Source organism: Mirounga leonina, unplaced genomic scaffold (genome assembly GCF_011800145.1).
Source record: "Mirounga leonina isolate KUSES-001 unplaced genomic scaffold, KU_Mleo_1.0 Mir_172, whole genome shotgun sequence".
Taxonomy (NCBI): domain Eukaryota; kingdom Metazoa; phylum Chordata; class Mammalia; order Carnivora; family Phocidae; genus Mirounga; species Mirounga leonina.
The window spans coordinates 15928983-15943443 of record NW_023270442.1 but is presented as its reverse complement, the minus strand read 5'-3'; the positions used below and the strand labels follow the sequence as shown (position 1 = coordinate 15943443).

General features: G+C 42.6%; 1 long non-coding RNA gene across 1 annotated transcript in view; it reads left to right on the top strand.

The window, feature by feature from the left end:
• The window catches only part of LOC118018852, a 54699-nt gene extending 40551 nt beyond the window's left edge, over nt 1-14148 (top strand). Inside the window, exons 3-4 of the long non-coding RNA XR_004681504.1 lie at nt 7535-7630; nt 14054-14148. This is a non-coding gene — a long non-coding RNA (uncharacterized LOC118018852). The remainder of the gene's footprint in view (nt 1-7534; nt 7631-14053) is intronic.
• The last annotated feature ends 313 nt before the right edge of the window (nt 14149-14461 follow it).

The following is a 14461-nucleotide window of genomic DNA, read 5'->3' as shown; positions in this document are numbered from 1 at the left end:
ATAATTATTATTTAGTGGAGAAAAAGCCCTTTTCATGGGCACAGCGTATTCTGGGCCATAGAAGACACTTGCACTGATAACTGAGTAGCTGCAGAGTGACCAGCTTGTTGCTGGTCTTTACTACTGTCTTTATTCTGTCAATAAAATGATGGGGAATCTGGAGATTTTTACATTGATTAAGGAAAATGTTGGGGCCAGGATCTTTTCCTTTTAGGCAGTCTTGTGAATTTTGTCCTCACACACCAGTCAACAAACATTTGTTTGAAATACTACCATCTGAAATCTTTTTTTTTTTTTTAAGATTTTATTTATTTATTTGAGAGAGAGAGAGAGAGAGAGCACATGAGAGGGGGAGGGCCAGAGGGAGAAGCAGGCTTCCCGCCAAGCAGGGAGCCCGATGCGGGACTCGATCCCGGGACTCCAGGATCATGACCTGAGCCGAAGGCAGTCGCTTAACCAACTGAGCCATCCAGGCGCCCACTACCATTTGAAATCTAACGTCCATCTATTGGTGCCTTCTGGTAGCCAGGAATCAGAGACTGTCCCACATCCTTGCCCTAAGTGCACTTGGGGTTTAGATTGGGGTGGATTTTACCCACTTTCTTCTCTGTTTCCTATCTTTCCTCCTCCTAGATATTTTTTTTCTAAATTTATTTCACTGGTTACTTTTAGAAATATTTTGAACAAAGCAATTTTTCCCCACTGGAAAACCTTTTTCCATTAGGAAGATGTCTTTCAAAGGTTCTGAATGCTGGTTTAACAACTTTTGTCATGCCCCCTTGGAAAGGTGAAATTGATAGTTCCATAAGGTTAAAAAAAAAAGTTAGTTTCCCACTTCCTGTCTGAAAAAGGATACTTCTGGTTGAATAGGTTGGTAGGTTGCATTAAGTAGCCTTCACTGAGGGTGGGCTAAGTTCTGCCCCAGGTTGGTCCTGGAACGTTGGCCACTTTTAGGGCATCCCAGGGATATGAATCTGCTCCAGGATTTGCGTGAGTGTGTGTGTGTGTGTGTGTGCGCACGCGTGCACACACACTTTACAATGCCATGGGTCCCTGGTCAGTTAGTGGTGATGATGATGTTGATATAAATGAGGTTCTATTTGGTTCAGCCAAAGTTGGCTGCACTTCTCTGGGAGGCCCCAAGGTAACCCAAGGGTTCATGCGTTGATGGACATACAGTCAGTGGGTAATGGGAATGGAAGCCTTAAGCTGTATGCCTTTCTAGGTCTAATCTAAGACCTTTCTTCTGTTGATGAAGAGACCAAGCCCCAGGAAGGAGAAGGAACTTGAATGAAGTGCAGAATCCAGGTGTTCTGACTCATGGTTCAAGTCACTGTCTGCTACTTCAGGGGTCTACAGATGGCAATAATCTTAATCACCTGGGTGTGTATTAACCATGCAGATTCCTTGGGATCCTCTATGAGATTCTGATTTTAATAAACACTTGTGGTCAACACTAAACAATCAAGATATAATGTGAGCCATATGTGTAATTTGAATTTTTCTAGTGGTCACACTGAAAAAGGAAAAGGAAACAAGTGAAATTCTAATAATAGATTGTATTTTTATTTATTTTTTTTAAATTTTATTCTTATGTTAATCCCTATACATTACGTCATTTTTTAGATGAAGTGTTCCATGATTCATTGTTTGTGCACAACACCCAGTGCTCCATGCAGAATGTGACCTCCTCAATACCCACCACCAGGCTAACCCATCCTCCCACCCCCCTCCCCTCTAGAACCCTCAGTTTGTTTTTCAGAGTCTATCGTCTCTCATGGTTCGTCTACCCCTCCGATTTCCCCCGCTTCATTCTTCCCCTCCCGCTACTTTCTTCTTCTTCTTTTTTTTTTTCTTAACATATATTGCATTATTTGTTTCAGAGGTACAGATCTGAGATTCAACAGTCTTTCACAATTCACAGCGCTTACCAGAGCACACACCCTCCCCAGTGTCCATCACCCAGTCACCCCATCCCTCCCACCCCACCCCCCACTCCAACAACACTCAGTTTGTTTCCTGCGATTAAGAATTCCTCATATCAGTGAGATCATATGATACATGTCTTTCTCTGTTTGACTTATTTCACTCAACATAATACCCTCCAGTTCCATCCACGTCATTGCAAATGGCAAGATCTCATTCCTTTTGATGGCTGCATAATATTCCATTGTATATATACACCACATCTTCTTTATCCATTCATCTGTCGATGGACATCTTGGCTCTTTCCACAGTTTGGCTATTGTGGACATTGCTGCTATAAACATCGGGGTGCACGTACCCTTTCGGATCCCTACTTTTGTATCTTTGGGGTAAATACCCAGTAGTGCAATTGCTGGATCATATGGTAGCTCTAATAATAGATTGTATTTAATCCAATATAGCTAATTTACTACTGTCACACACACACACATAAAGATATTAGTGAGTTATTTGACTTTTTTGGGTACTAAATCTTAGAAATTTGGTGTGTGTCTTATACTGTAGCACGTCTTAATTTGGATCAGTCACATTTCAAGTGTCAAAAGCAAGTAGCTAGGGGCTATCATATAGTATAGTGCAGATCTATAACTGTTCCTTACCAAGCATTGAAACTCTTCATAAAAGGTGTATTGACATAAATGGCTGAGAAAAAATAAAGAACTCCCCATTGCTAGACTCAAATGTCTAGTGTTGTAAAGTTCAAAATCCAAGTGCCCCACCACCCAAAACTTGTTAAACTTCTTGGGCTGCAGTATGTTAGTAGACAGGGATGTGTTTTCACAGAAAATATGTAGGAAACCATTGGCTGTCAGATGACAAAGACATCTTGAGGCCACACGCCACTTATGTGCCACTGAGCATGTGTGTTTGCACGTGTAGACTATTGTGCAAGCGCTGAAGGCACAGGCACCCTGTGAAGTGTTTCAGTGGAGTTTTCAACCAGAGGCAGCTGATAGGTTTCCAGTGTAATCTGTGAATGCAGTTGGGGGATTTTTGCTCGTGAATCAACTTGTTTGGCTTGACAGAACTTCTCTGTGCTCTGTCCATGTCTCAGCTTCACAAAGGTGCTCTGTGTGTAAATTTGTAGGGGGAGTGGAAGGAGGATCATGGAAGTTCAAGGTAAACTTTTCTGAAAAAATACAACACTGGGGAGCTGGGGTGGAAATGCAGGAAGGTCCCCAATCTGACTTTCCACTCTCCCCACCAGAAGTGCTTTTCTGGGGGTTGAGGGTGGAAAAACGTTTGAATTCTAGCTAATAAGATAGAAGTAATGATGGGACTTACATTTCTGTATATGTATTAATGTAATTAAAGTAATTATTGATTAATTATATCTGAAGAATGGTTATAAAGATGTCAGTTGTTCAAATCTGAGTCTCATCATTCTTTTTCATCTGCCTTATGCTTCATTTTGATAAAAAAAAAGAAAGAGAAAAAAGTGAGCCATCAGAAGGAAACTGGGTATTTTGTGCATGGTCTGTACTTGGAAGGATGTCATGTTGTGTTGTATAGCCACTTTGGTGGCATCTACTTTCAAAGCATCCTGTGATGATGGAGAGTGAAAGAGGGTGAGAACATAGAATGCACAATAATAACAATGTCATAACAAGAACAACCACGAGCATTTATCAAGCATTATGTCTTAGACCCTGATACTCATTTAATTCTCACAGTAACCCTTGAAGAAGGCACTAGTATTTATATCCTCATTTTCCATTGAGGAAACTGGAGCACAGAGATGTTAGCTGCTTCGCCCAGGTCATCCAGCTGGTAAGGAGCAAAACTGGGGTTAAACCCAGGTGGATCCTTAGTTCTTACCCAAAAGACCGCAACCTGTTATGCTTGGAAGACTCCTTAAATGTCCTTCCACCAGCTTCCCATCAAGGCAGAAATCCCTCTGACCTTCCAAGCAGGCAGTCTTCCAGCCCCCACTCAAATGCATTGAGGAGTGGGGAGCTCATTACTTTGTTGGAAGTCATGCCTTTTATAAAAAGCCCCAATGGTTGGGAAATTCTTCTTTGTGTGAAATCTCCCTCCTATAATTAGGAAAATTTGACTTCCCCCAATGTTCTTAGGGTAGAGACTTCTTGAAGCTATAATAATATGGAATTACACATGATGGGACTTATATCTCTATGTATGTATTAATATAATTGGAGATTAATTACTTTGGAAGAATAGTTGTAAGGATACCAAGTGTTTAAATCTGCTTTTCACCATTCTTTTTCATCTGCCTTTGCTTCAGCCTATGGAACTGCTTACTCCATATCTTGTTATGGATCTCAGGAGGTCCCACCTTCATACCCTTTGCTCAGGCTGCCTGGAAGAGCCTTCCTTCCACCTGTTCACAGCCAAGCTCTCTCAGCCTGAGCCCTCTCTGCCATTAAGTCTTCTTTGGTAGGGAAGGAAGTTGTTGTTACCAATGAGAGCTAAGTAATTGTTTCCCTAAGAAGGATTAAAAAATTGGAGGTGATTTCCTTCCTCTAGACCTAGAAGAAATATGACAGCTGTTTGAGCATCTGTGTTGTGTTGGAGGATGATGAGGCTTCCTTTGGGCAAATCTTTTAACTGGGACTTTGGGCAAATCCTTCAACATTGTGGGCCTGGTTTCCCCATTAGCAAAATGCAGTGCTTGAATCAGGGGATCCCACCAGTCAAGGTGTACATACCTGGAACCCCTGATCAGCTTTTAAAAAATGCCCATGATAGGAGTGCTCTGTCAGACCTGTGGATTGGTAAGCCCACTGTGAATGGGATTCTCTGTCTGTGAGTGGAAAATTGAGGGTTGCTGTCCTGATGAGGAAGCAGTATGAATATTTTTGGAAATTGGGAGGGTTGAATCAGCCATTAACGCTCTGTTGATCTGAATGGGAGGTATTTTGGTGGATGGGTGGTGAGAGCATGTTTCTACACTTTGGATAAATACAGCGTTTTGGGTTTGGTGGAACAAGTTTGATTTTAAGAACTAGAGCACAAGTCATCTCCACTGATGCTTAAATGAGCTGCAGGCTGAGCAAAGAAGAAAAAGGCACCAGACAGCCACCAGGGCTATTGGGTACAGGGACTGTTAGAAGGATTTCTAAGATATATGTTGATTGATTTTTTTTTATTTTGTGGTTTTTAAAATAGAAAAATCCCCCCCTTTTTTTAATGAGGGTATGATGGACACCAAGGCTGGAGTTGTGGGGGGTGGGAGTGATGGGGTGGCTGGGTGATAGACATTGAGGAGGGTATGTGCTATGGTGAGTGCTGTGAATTGTGTAAGACTGTTGAATCACAGATCTGTACCTCTGAAACAAATAATACATTATATGTTAAAAAAAAGAAGAAGATAATAGGAAGGGAAAAATGAAGGGGGGGAAATTGGAGGGGGAGATGAACCATGAGAGACTATGGATTCTGAGAAACAAACTGAGAGTTCTAGAGGGGAGGGGGTGGGGGCATGGGTTAGCCTGGTGATGGGTATTAAAGGGGGCACGTACTGAATGGAGCACTGGGTGTTATACGCAAACAATGAATCATGGAACACTACATCAAAAACTAATGATGTAATGTATGGTGATTAGCATAACATAATAAAATAAAAAAAAAGAATGACAAAAAAAAGGAATAAGGGTTATAGCTGGGAGGGGAAGGTCTATAACCTCTGCAGAATCCTGAAAAGGGACTGAAATAGTCTGTGTACCATGGAGAAAAGACCCCAGTGCACATGGCTCCCCTCAGATGCCAACAAGAAGAGCTGGGGAGGCACTTGAGGGAAGATCAGGGGAGATGCTCATGGCAGCTGAGTCCTGTGGAGCTTCAGCAGGTGGGTCAGAAACCAACCAGAATGAAGGGGGGGAAATCGGAGGGGGAGATGAACCATGAGAGACTATGGACTCTGAGAAACAAACTGAAGGTTCTAGAGGGGAGGGGGATGGGGGGATGTGTTAGCCTGGTGATGGGTATTAAAGAGGGCACGTACTGAATGGAGCACTGGGTATTATACATTGGGTATTAAATACACTGTATTATATTAAATATAATACACTGGCTATTAAACAATGAATCATGGAACACTACATCAAAAACTAATGATGTAATGTATGGTGATTAACATAACATAAAAAAAAAGAGAAAGAAACCAACCAGAAACGCTCTGGACTTCTCACTTTTGAAACTGCTTGGAGTGTCCTACTAATAACGTGGAGGCAGCAGAGAGTCCTGGGCTTCCCTATTTGGGAATTCACATTTTACTAAGTCAAGCACTGTGGTCTGAGCTGCCCCACCCCTGGTGTCTTTCCAAGCATCATCCCATTGCTTCAGTTTTCACCTCTTATAGCTTAAATTCAGTAACTCATAGCAGAGCCTGTGCTCCAGTCTGATCTTCTCCCCAGACCAGGTAGAACAGCCTGAAAGAGAGGGACGGATGGAACAACAGTGGCATAACCTCGGGGGAGGCTCCAGTATATTTCCAAGTAGGGAGGGCTCCACAACCCATGAGAGGGTCCTGTAGCCGAAATGACTCATCTCCCCTTCTTTCTTGTTGCACTTGTTCTCCCGGGCTTGTGACAGGCTAGGAGGAGAAAGAGAAGGGGGAAGTGCAGGAAGTAGCCTCTTTTTAATTAATTAATTAATTAATTAATTAATTAATATTTACTAAATTTTAAAAATTAACATATAATGTATTATTTGTTTCAGGGGTACAGGTCTGTGATTCATCACATAGCACATATCCTCCCCAGTGTCCATCCCCCAGCCACCCCATCCCTCCCACCCCCCTCCACTCCAGCATCCCTCAGTTCGTTTCCTGAGATTGAGTCTCTTTTAAGAGTAAGAATTTACAAGTTCTCTGCCAATGTTCTCTATTTACCTCCATGAGCCTTTGAATGGCTTGAGTCCCATCTCCTTTGGTGGAAATGAGATGCAGCTTGAGGACATGCTTTGAAAAATTAAGAACATTATAAATGCCCCAAGATTATTATCTTGCCCAACTGGCATTTGTTTCTTGGGAATTCCTGACTTTTTCCCATTATTGTGAAACTGCCTTTCAAGAACAAGTCAGAGGTTCTCATAATCACTTCACACCTGTGGAGAACTGTCAGGAGCCTTGATGAAATGCTTGGTAAAGATGATGAGCAAGTGCTTACAGCCGCTGGAAATGCTTCCTACGCCAGGGCTCAGGAAAGGCCAAGGACGAAGAGGGACACTGTGCTCCCCAAGGGGACTGTACCTTCCTTGGAGGAGTGCCCTGCTGTGGGTGTATCATGTTGTAGGGAAGAGCCCATGTTCCAGAGTCTGCCTGCTGGAGCCATAGCCCTGCTTCACCATTAGCTGTGTGACCTTGAGCAAGCTCCTTAATCTCTCTGGTCTTGGGTTCCTGTTCTGTATAGTGGGGAAAGTGATAGTAACTATGAGATGTGTTGTCAAGATTAAGTGGGGAGACCTGGTGGCATTGTGTAGAATAATTCTCTAAGTACCAGCTCTTTTTGATATTGGTTTATGGTAATCACACATGAAGGTGCAGAGCCCTATGTGATGACTGTGTTACTCCGTTTATTCCTCACAGCTACACTGGAAGGGCTCTTATCCCCATCTTGTATTATCCCCATCTTGTACAAGAGGAAAACAGGGTCCCTGAGAAATGAAGTCTCTTGCTATGCTGGTAAGTTGCAGAACTGGGATTTTTTTTTTAACTCAAGACAACTTATCACCCATAATTCATTATTTACCTTAAAATACGTTACCAATAATACTTTAAATAACTGATTAATATAATCTGTAGTCCTTGACATTTGCAACATTTCCTCGCAGTGTGAATAAAGTGCACAGGAGGCTTCCTGGGCATCTCGGGCAGTTCTGGAAGTGTCTACCAGACTTCCATGGGCTAGCTCCTTGCCTGTGTTCCTAACTGCTCATTGGAGAGCTCTGCTTTGGTTCCCCACAGATACCCCAACTTCTGCAGTTTCTGAATGGATCTCATTACCTTCCTCTAAAACCCCTTCCTCCTCCTGCAGTCGCTCTTTCAGATTAATGATCTCACCATCCTCCCCTTCGTCCAGACTGGAAATGTTGGTGCCATCTTTGACTCTTCACCCTCACCTGCCCTTAAAAGTGGTAGCCAGTTCCTGAGGACTAACCTCCACAATGTCTTTTGACTCTGTCTCTTTCCATTGCCACTGCAACCATCAGGGTTGAGGCCAATGTTAGGTAAGGCAGGCATAGCCGGTATAACAAATAGATCTCAAAGCATAAATGGCACAAAACCAAGAGAAGGTTAGTTTTTACTCATGTAGAAGAGAACTGGTTAAGTACACTGGTTATAGTCCATGCAGCTATGCAGGGACTCAGGCTGATGGAGGCGCCACTGGGCCACCAAGGATACCCTGGGTTCAGGTTCATCACAGCCAGCTGGAAGGAAGGAGGCATTGAAGAAGTACTCAGGAGGTTTGATGGCAGATCTTGTAGCTGAGCCCATCTCTTCTGCTCATATTCCACATGGCCACACCCACTCACAATGGAGGCTGGGAGGTGCAGTCCAGCGGTTATAAAGCCTTGGTAATTTCTTGCCTAGTTTTTGCAGTGGCCCTCATGCTGATCTCTCTGCCTAGTCTCTTTCCACATCCAATCCATCCTCCACAATGTTGCCAGAGTTAACTTCGAAATCACCAATCCTGCAGGCCTCCTGTTGCCTCCAGAACAATACCCATAATGTGGCATTCAAAGGGTTCCACAGTGTGGCCTAGGCTAATTTGCCAGCTCACCTCCTACTCTAAACCTCTAATAGCTTCAGGCCAGCCCTGGCAGATTCCATGGTTCTTCTGCACAAAGCCATGTATGCTCACCAACCTGTACCTCTGCTCTGAATAGGTGGCCTCTCATCATTCATGGTCTGAGCCCTCTTCATCCTTTCAGGCATCATTTAGAGGCCACCTTCCTCCTGAAGTCCCCTTCAAGTTGGTGGTCCTCAATTGAAAAGGATGCCTCTCTCCCCTCTGTTCTCCTTGAGTACACTTTTACTATAGCCATAGGAGAAACATTAGGATTACACTTTCTATTATAACTCTTTGTTGAGTCCCTTGCCAGACTAAAAGCTTATCTTGTATTTTTCCTTACTCTTAATGCAGGATAAATCCAACCTCTTTGGCATGACACACCAAAGCTTTCATAATCTATTTCAACAGATAATTCTAAGCTTCATTTTTGCCATTCTTCCCAGAAGTCTGGTCTGGCCACCTTAAAATTCCCTGTGTCTCTGTTGCCCTATGTCCTTTCATGTTTCTGTACCTTTGCTCTGCTGCTCTCTGCCTGGAAAGCCCACCACAGCATCTCCACCATCTGGTGAATGAGTGACCCCTTCACCTGCTTCATTCCTCGGCCTTCCTTCTGTCACAGGTGTCCACTCCTCTGGTAGAGCCTCACCACTATTCTAGTCCATCATTCCCAACAGCTGGGAATTCCTTGAGAACCAGAACATCTTGATTGGTTTTTTTTGGAGCCTTGATGCAAGCACCCCGTTTGGTGCATAGAAAGATTAAATAAGCATTTCTTGAATGAATGTACCCACCATTTAGACAGCCAGGTGCTGTTTACTTACCCCTGGAGGACGGTGCATAGTGTGAGGACAGTGACTGCCTGAATTTAATCATAGGGCAGTCAGGACATTTTGAACAATCAGTTTCTTTTGTTGCTTAATGCCCCTACTAAGATGGCAGAATGCAAACACATTTCTCATATGTCAAGAAGGACAAGAGTGGGTAAAAATCTGGGGAAAATCCAAAGCACATAATGAAATAAAAAAGAAAGGAAAGAAAAAGAAAAGAAAGGAAAGAAAGAAAAGGAAGAAAGCCAGCCAGCCAGCCTAGGAAAATATATGTGAGAAATGAAGTTCACATTCTTGAACTGTTTCTTCTTCTTCTTCTTTTTTTTTTTAAATTGAAACATCTCCAAAGAGTACAGCCTTAAGAAACTTGGCCCAGGTGTATTTAATTTTCCAGAACAATATACTGATGATTATCATCTGGGAGCGTGAATTCTTAACCCTTAGGCCGACACCTACTGTTTGCTAACCACCCTGAAAGCTTTAGGGCTTTTGCCAAGGCAAGAAAAGGGCAGGGGGTGAAGATTGAAGTTTAGTAAATAGGAGAAGAGGGTTCTGGGTTGACTTGGAGGTGGTTCAGGCAGAGGGGATAGAGCAATACAGGTGGGGTCTTCAGAAGAGATAATAAAAAGTTGGATGGGTGACAACACCACATATATATCCCGATACAAGGTTCTCAAGCATTTTCTCAATCCTATGAGCCGGGGCAGGAGAAACCAGCCAAGTATTCATGTTTTACTTTTACATAAAGCTAGAGTTTACAATGCTGTTGTTCTGTTTGAAATGCAAGGTCTGAATATCATATATATTGCTTTAAAGTCAAAGTTTTGAAACAAAGAAACAAACACTTTCAAGTCTGGTGCTGGAAAGAACTGAGGGATGGCTCTTTGGGAGGCTACTGTCTTTCTGTAGGATGGTCTTGTCCTTGCTTCATTAGTTCTTCAGTTCCTTCAAGATGCTTTATTTTAAATGTAGGCACCCACATGAGAGAATTGTTCGTTTTTATATCTTTTTTTCCTTTTAGATGAATGAGTAACTATCAAAACAGAAAAGGTGCATGACTGGAGTCCTTTTAGCATTTAGGCAAACGTCCTCTGCCAGTTCACAGCCTGAAAGCAGATCTAGTTGCTGCTCTCAGATGAAGAATTCCATATTGTTGGGCAGAACACATTGCTTCCCATCTCCCTTTGAAAGATGATGTGGCTTTGGTGACATGCCACAAAATCCCTGTCTAGTCTCACTTCCTCAGACATCTCAGGGAAAGGCTGAGGACTGTATTTCTCCCCATTACTTGGAAATTCCAACAGTTTTTAAGATGGTGGAGGGGCTATATAATTTGTAAGGGACATAAAACACATGGATATATATATATATTTTAAAGATTTTATTTATTTGACACAGAGAGACACACAGAGAGAGGGAACACAAGCAGGGGGAGTGGGGGAGGGAGAAGCAGGCCTCCCACAGAGCAGGGAGCCCGATGCGGGGCTCGATCCCAGGACGCTGGGATCATGACCTGAGCTGAAGGCAGACGCTTAACGACTGAGCCACTCAGGCGCCCCCACATGGATATTTTTTAAATTTAAATTCAACTAGCCAACTTATACTACATCATTAGATTCAGATGTAGTGTTCAATCATTTATCAGTTGTGTATCACTTCAGTTGCTCATCACATCATGTGCCCTCCTTAATGCCCATCACCCAATTACCCTATACCCTTACCCACCTCCCCTCCAGCAACCCTCAATGTGTTTCCTAGAGTTAAGAGTCTATCATGGTTTGTTTCCGTCTCTGATGACTTCCCATTCTGCTTTCCCTCCCTTCCCCTACGGTCCTCTGCCCTGTTTCTTATATTCCACGTATGAGTGAAACAATATGATAATTGTCCTTCTCTGATTGGCTTATTTCGCTCAGCATAATACCCTCCAGTTCCATCCATGTCGATGTAAATGGTAAGCATCCTTTCTGATGGCTGAGTAATATTCCATTGTATATAAAACACATGGATATTTATAACCTCATCTTGTTCATTTTACAAAACTATACATAGGTCCAATTTCTATCTGATATTCTTTGGCACATTTACATCTTGTCCTGAAAGCTCTAGAATGTTTTTCAGTGACATTTTCCTTCTTTCTATTACTCATCTTCAGCGCTACTGTTGACCCTCCATCTGAAATTCAAGATTCTCAGAGTGGTGAAATGTGAGGAAGGTGCCCAAGTGTTTGTGCCTCTCTTCCTGCAGAGTTTGCTGATAGCAACAAAGCCAGGATCTTGGGGCACTGCTGTAAGACTCTGACCTGGGACACAGAAGTTCTCTGCCTTCCCCTTGCCATGCCCTGGGATTTTGTTGCACAGATCTCTTTTTAAGGTTACACGTAAATCTCCCCTATTCTCCTATTTGACATGCCTTATACCTTTTCACATTAATTTATTCACTCATTCATTCAACACCTATTTTCCAAGTGCTTACTTTTCACCAGGCACTGGGCTTGGTAGTCAGGATATAATGGTGTACAAACCAGACACAGGCCCTACCCTCATTGAACTGACAGGCTAGTTGAGGGGTGATCATAACAGCCACTGTAATGAGAGGAAGGCAGCCAGAGAAAAGATATGATTCCATGAACATATATACAGAGCCACATGGAACTACATGGAACTAACTAATGGATCTAAGTTTCTCGAGGAGAAATTTTTGAGTGGAGATTTGCAAGGCAAGTACGACTTGTTTAATTGGAGGCAAAGTTAGGGGAAAGAGAGTGTGTGAGAGGGGGAAGAGCATGTGCAAAGACCCTGTGTCAGGACCGGGCATGTAGTTAAAGGAAGGCTCTGGCCAGAGCTCAGAGTAGGGAAACATCTGTGTGGCCCAGTCATGGAGTGTTCTAGGCCATGCTCAATGTTTTCTCCCTTACCAGGACAATGGGAAGCCAAGGAAAGATTTAAAGTGGAACTCTGAGTTTTGAAATCATTCTGGAAACTGTGGGGAAGAGATTAGGCCAGGGCCAAGGAGGATGCTTGGAGACTAGTCCATGCAAAAAAAAAATAACAATCTCTTGGGTTTATAGGTTCTTTGCCAAGGACCTGGGGAAAAGTGAAAAAGTCTGATTAGTATTAGAAGAAAAAATGGACAGAAATTGGTGATGGGTTTGCCATGATGTGTGGGAAGGAGGTGAAGACAATGACACCAACATGGACCCTCAGTTTCTACCTGGCAAAACTGGATGCAGAGAGAACCATTCACAGAGGGAGGAGACCTAGGAGGAGGGAAGAAGAGCAGAGATGTTGGGAGAAGATCATAAGGGCAGATTTGGACAAGTAGAACTTGAGATGCTCATTTAAAATGGATGGTTCTGGAATTCACGGGGGAGAGCTGGGCGGCAAAATAGATTTTAAGGTCATTAATGAATGCCCAGTTGGACGTTCAAAATTCTCCATGCAGGTTCCATTTGACTGATTGTGTTAAAGTAGGGAAATTGTCCCAGATGTGCAAGCTTCAAACAATACTTCACATGTCTAAATTCTCTGCTGATGAGAGAAGAGTTGTAAGCCTCAATGGTTTCCACTCTTATCTTTACTCATAAAAGTAACTGACATACAATTTTTAGTCTTAAATCAGTATTTCTCTATAAGCCTTTCCGTGTCTTGGAGAAATTCCTTCCACAAATGACACCACTTCATCTCAGTCCACACACAACAAGGAAATACATGGAAGCAAGCATGGTGACGGATTGAAATCGTTTGGGTGGATTTAATGTGGGGCCTCTCCTGCTCCCAGACATCCTTACTCAAGCATCTTGGAAGAGACTTGGCCCAGGCTTTCATGCTACATCATTAATGCCTAGTTATTAACTGCAAAGGTTTTAAAAAAAAATTTCTAAATTGTTAAAAAATGCAAAATATGTGCTACTTTTCAGTGTCTTCAGGGATTCCCCAGCTGTTTTATATTTTGAAAAGATTTAGTCCTATAACATAACAAATTATATTCTAAAAATTGGGTCACCAATATGGGGCATATTATTACCACTACCACTATGATTACTGGTCATTAGGCTGGACATTAACTCACTTAAACCTATTTGGTAAGTGGTGTTATTTCTCCCATTTTCCAGTGAGAATATCGATGCTTTCAGAGGATAGAGAACTAGTAAATGGCAGGGTAAAAATTTGAAGTGAGATGTGCTTGACTCCAAAGCCAGTGGGCTTTAGCAGACATGGGTCTCACTTCTGGGGACTTGACACATATTTTTTTACTTATTTTCTTTGGCCGCATAGATAGTTTGCTCTCTTCTTAGAACTAGTCCCTTCAAATGGGCCTTTGTTCCATTTCTGCTTTATTTAAACAAAGTGTAGACTAGCCAAAAACAGGGTTTTGAAAGTGATCTGTCAACCTACTCCTTGCCTCCTCTTTTCTGAACTATGTCTATAAAGTATCTTGAAGATGGAAGTTGCCATATAAATGCTATATATTATCTTCTTGATCCAGAACCATGAAAGAAGCTGCCGGTTGGAGATGAATGAGGTTTTGTTTCTGCAAAGCTGAATTTTTATTTCTTAGCTGATATATTTGGAGCTAGAACTCTTCCATGGTAAGAAAGATAAATTCCTTGATTCTGAAAAATGGCTTTGAGGCCTGGGTGGTTGGAGAGGTTAGCTATCGTGCTGGGTCCTAGCCTTAGAGGTGGCAGAGTGGGAAGAGAGAGACAGGGAGGAGACATGCTCCTTGGATATTTGTTTCAGTTGGGAAATGGGGACATTTTATATGCGGAATCTGATATTTACCATACATGGTGCTTTTTGCCCAGAAGGCTCTCAGAAGAATGCATTCTTGCTTTCTCCCTTGTCCACACCCACCAGTGATAATCAGCGCCACTTGGGTGATTCTAGAAGCCAG